This window comes from Elephantulus edwardii, unplaced genomic scaffold (genome assembly GCF_000299155.1).
Source record: "Elephantulus edwardii isolate Elephantulus edwardi_28Jun2011 unplaced genomic scaffold, EleEdw1.0 scaffold00001, whole genome shotgun sequence".
Classification (NCBI taxonomy): Eukaryota; Metazoa; Chordata; class Mammalia; order Macroscelidea; family Macroscelididae; genus Elephantulus; species Elephantulus edwardii.
In genome coordinates, this window is record NW_006399751.1 from 46,908,891 (window position 1) to 46,913,261 (window position 4,371).

General features: G+C 43.1%; 1 protein-coding gene across 2 annotated transcripts in view; it reads right to left on the bottom strand.

Annotated features, from left to right (window-relative positions):
• Positions 1-3,966, bottom strand: part of DYNC1I2 (dynein, cytoplasmic 1, intermediate chain 2) — a 73,559-nt gene extending 69,593 nt beyond the window's left edge. For both annotated transcript variants that reach the window (XM_006878843.1, XM_006878840.1), the window contains exon 1: positions 3,773-3,966. The gene's annotated coding sequence lies outside the window, so the exon portion shown is untranslated. The remainder of the gene's footprint in view (positions 1-3,772) is intronic.
• Positions 3,967-4,371: the final 405 nt, after the last annotated feature.

Genomic DNA, 4,371 nt, shown 5'->3' on the forward strand with positions numbered 1-4,371 from the left:
AGATTGAGATTGTTCACAGCTTTAGTTTGCTTGGCTTCACAATCAACACTCTTGGTACCAGCAGCCAGGAAATTAAAAGTCGTATTGCGATGGGAAAGTCTACTGTTAGGGACCTCTCTAAAGTACTCAAGAGCAGCAACGGTGTGTCTCTGGAGACAAAGGTGCGTCTGGTACAGGCCATGGTCTTTGCAATCACTTTTTATGCATCAGAGAGCTGGACAATGACCAAGGAGGATAGAAAGAGAATTGATGCATTTGAGCTTTGGTGTTGGAAAAGAGTGCTGAAGGTGCCATGGACTGCTAAGAGAACAAACTGATTCATCCTAGAGAGGGTTAAACCTGGCTGCTCCTTGGAGGCAAGGATTCTGAGGCTTCGTCTGACACACTTTGGTCATGTTGTAAGGAGAGACCGGTCCTTAGAGAGGGACATCATGCCTGGGAGGGTGGAGGGCGGGCGCAGGAGGGGAAGGCCCTCTGGGAGATGGACTGATTCGGTGACTGGGGCAATTGGGATGAGTGTGTCGGAGGCAACTGGATTGGCACAGGACAGAGCAGAGTTTAGAGCTGTTGTATATAGGGTTGCTATGAGTCACAAGCGACTCGATGGCACATAACAACAAACAACAACAACCTATGGTCAATTGATTTTTTACAAGGAGATGAAATCAGTCAAGTGGGGAAACAACAGCTTTTTTAACAAATGGTGCTGGCAAAATTGGAAAAACTACCTGCAGAAAACTCAAGCAAGATCCACACCTCACTCCACACACAAAAATCAACTCAAGGTGGATCATGGACTTAGGACTAAAACGAAGGACTATAAACTTCATTACAGAAAAGCTTGGAAGAACTCCAGAAGTCCTAATCCACAACATAAACAGTCTTCCAAGCATCCTGGAAAATCTACAACCAGGAGAGGATAACATAGATGAATGGAACCTTCTAAGAATCAAATCCTTATGCACATCCAAAAATTTCTCCAACAGGGTAAAAAGGGAAGCCACAGATTGGGGAAAAAATATTTGGTAATCACATGTCAGACAAGGGACTTAAATCTAGAATTTATAAAATACTTGAGCATCACAACAAGATAAAGGTAAATAATTCAATTGAAAAATGGGCACAGGATATGAACAGACACTTCACCAAAGAAGACATTCAGATGGCAAACAAACACATGAAGAAATGTTCTAAGAGAGATGCAAATCAAAACAACTATGAGATATCATCTCACCCCAGTACAAATAGCAAAATTTAAGAGTGGCAAACAACAAACGCTGGCCAGGCTGTGAAGAGATTTTAACCCTAATTCACTGCTGGTTGGAGTATAATATAGAGCGACCACTATGGAAGGAAGTGTAGCACTTTCTCAAAATGTTGGAAATAGAAATACCATTTGACCCAGCAATTCCACTATTGGGCATTTACCTTAAAGAAACCATAACCACCACCCAAGCAGATATATGCACACCCATGTTCATTGCGGCTTTGTTCACAATAGCAAAGAGTTGGAAAAAGCCTAAGTGCCCATCAACAAACGATTGGATAGAGAAGCTCTGGTATATTCACACAATGGAATACTATGCAGCATTGAAAAACAAGGAACTCATGAAATATTATGCAAAATGGATGACCCTAGAGGACCTTATATGGAGTGAAATATCTCAGTCACAAAGGACAAATAATACATAGGGCCACTCTTGTAAAACAGGACTGACATCGTGGTTGAGGGAAGACAGAGAAGAAGGGGAGGAATGATGTATACTGCATTGAAACAGATGAGGGAGAGAACTGTTTAAAAGGGATATATGCCTGGGTATTATTGTCATGACAGGGGTCCAGAATGAAGGCTGCACAGTGGAGTGGACTTGGGTGTGTGTGGGGGGGGGGGGGGGGTAGGGATTGCATAACAATGAAAGAGTTTTTCTCTTTTCAAGAAGAAAAGTGAATTGGGGGGAAGAGGGTGGATAGGGAGAAAAGTGCAACAATGAATGACTGGAAACCCTAAGTCTATGTAAACTTTCACTAAAATTAATTAAAAATAAAAAAGGAATAAAAACCCAGAGGACATGGATGGATATTAAGAACTAGACTATATGACAGAGATTACATCTAGTGCTATTCTGAAAACAATAGTATCACTGAAATTCTATAAATTCTAAAAGTAACAGGTAAGTAGTAAGGTTAAGAAGAAAAAAAAAAAAAAAAAAAAACCCAAAAAACAACAATCCAACAACCCCTCCCCCCCAATTCCACTGTTAAGCATGTAATTACATGAGCTTTTCTTTCTCTGTGATGACACCTTATTTACACCTGAGCTGCCAGCCCAAAGGCAAACAGTTCAAGTTTACCAGCTGGTCCATGAAAGAAAGATGGTCAATCAGCCAATAAAAACTTATTTTAAGGTCAGCTATGAGTCAATTTCTATTCAACGGTATGTAACAATACTTTCTATGCTACTTCTTGTACTGTGAACACTCTTGAAATGTCCTACTAGACAGTCATCTACTTCAAAGAGAAACTATATTAGTTATGCATAGCAGCACCCAGTCCCCTAAACATTAAAAGCGGCTGAAAACGGCTAAATGAATAATGGTTAAGATAGGATTACAAATAGAGCCTCAGAAAACAATTACAGAAACATGTCTTCATCTTCACTTTTAGAAGAAATGATGAATTAATTTTTTACATAAAAAACAGCAGGGATTGAGCATAATGGATAAGAAGCCTGGAAACCGTCACCTCCACATTATTGATTGATTACATAATCTACTGTAACATCTACAACCGCGAAACTGAATACTTTTCACTAGGAAATACAGAATAAGCTCTGGAAAACTAGTAAAGAAGAGTCTCTTAAAAATCACAATTAAACAGAAAAACAATTAGACAAGGAGGAAAATCCACTGAATTATAAATGCACACAGGAAATTTTAGTTACAATGTTTCATACAGATTGATGTACAAGTTGACAATTTTCAAATGTGTAAGGATGTCATGCAGACTCCTTAAGTATATGCACAGCAATCAAGATTTGGGAAAAAAACCCAAAAGTGAAAACAAGAGATGTGTTTATACTTTGCGACTTTGTATACATCACTTCATATTAGCAGAGAACTTCCATACATAACTCGTTCTGCTATGCAAAGAGACTACTTTTTTGTTTGGTACCAAGTGAGAAATAGATATGCCAATACCAACTGTTATAATAAATGTTAAGTATAATTTTTGTCAAAGTCCTATAACAAAATATAACTGGCTAAGGCGCTGACAGGCCCTGTCATCTCCAGAAGCCGAGGCTACATGATTGGCATGTCCACTATCTTAAAAAACTGTAAAGAAAGTCTCTGGAGTTTTGTGCCTAATGGGACAGCCTCCTCCTAATGGTACTTTTCAACAAACACAGGGTGAGAGAAAAAGCTGTCAACTCTGCTCATGACTTCATTTCTAAAACAAAGCAAGGCGAAGAGGAGCCACTTTCCCCCCGGAGGTCAAGGCCAAGAGGGCGCGCGGAGAAGGATCGGGGGGCGGGGGGTGCCAGTGTCGCCGGACAAGCCTCGAGGCTCCGCAGGCCGCCTCCGGAGGCTCCGGGAGGGAAAGACAGGGCGCCCCTCCCGCCGCCGGCCTGAGTCACCGCACCCGATCCTCCCAGCCTCTCCTCTCAGCAAACTGGACCAGCAGGCGCTGTCAGCAGGAACAGCCAAGCCGCCCTCCGAGTCCTGACAAGAGGCTCAGTGAGCAGGAGGCCTTCAGGGAAGAACATTCAACCCACCCGTCAGGTGGCGGACGAGGAAGAGTCCGCTGGCCTCAAACTTCCCGGTAGCTTAATTCGCTTTCGCCCCTATTGCCAACTGTCGCCACCACCAGCTCCGCGGCTTCCCGGTGCACACAAAGAGGGATGGGCGGCGGCTGCTACGGCGAGAGCTTCGGGACAAACATGTTTCCCAAAACGTCATCGCGCCCAGAGGGATAGGATTAAACCATGCTGCCGAGAATTGAAGCTCCTCTGCGACTTACCTGGTGTGAAACAGAAGCCGATAAATGGAACAAAGAATAGAATCGGCCCAGGGGATATGTGTTTCCGCTTTGGAACAGCTGAAAGACTACTTCTACGGTCATCAGACAAAAAAGCAACCACCGCCCACTGTACACATAGACGGGACTCTACTCGTGAAAACTACAAACCCCAGCGCGAAGGGCAAAGTGCATGCCGCGAGCAATGCATTCTGGGAGTTGTGGTCTCTGGCGGCCACAAGGCACGCTGGTACATGTAGTGTGCACGACTTTTGCAGTTTTCCCATTCCGAAGCTTTCCTTCAAGATTCTGGTGACATTACAACCAATGTCAGAACGCAGAGTGTATCTAAATTGT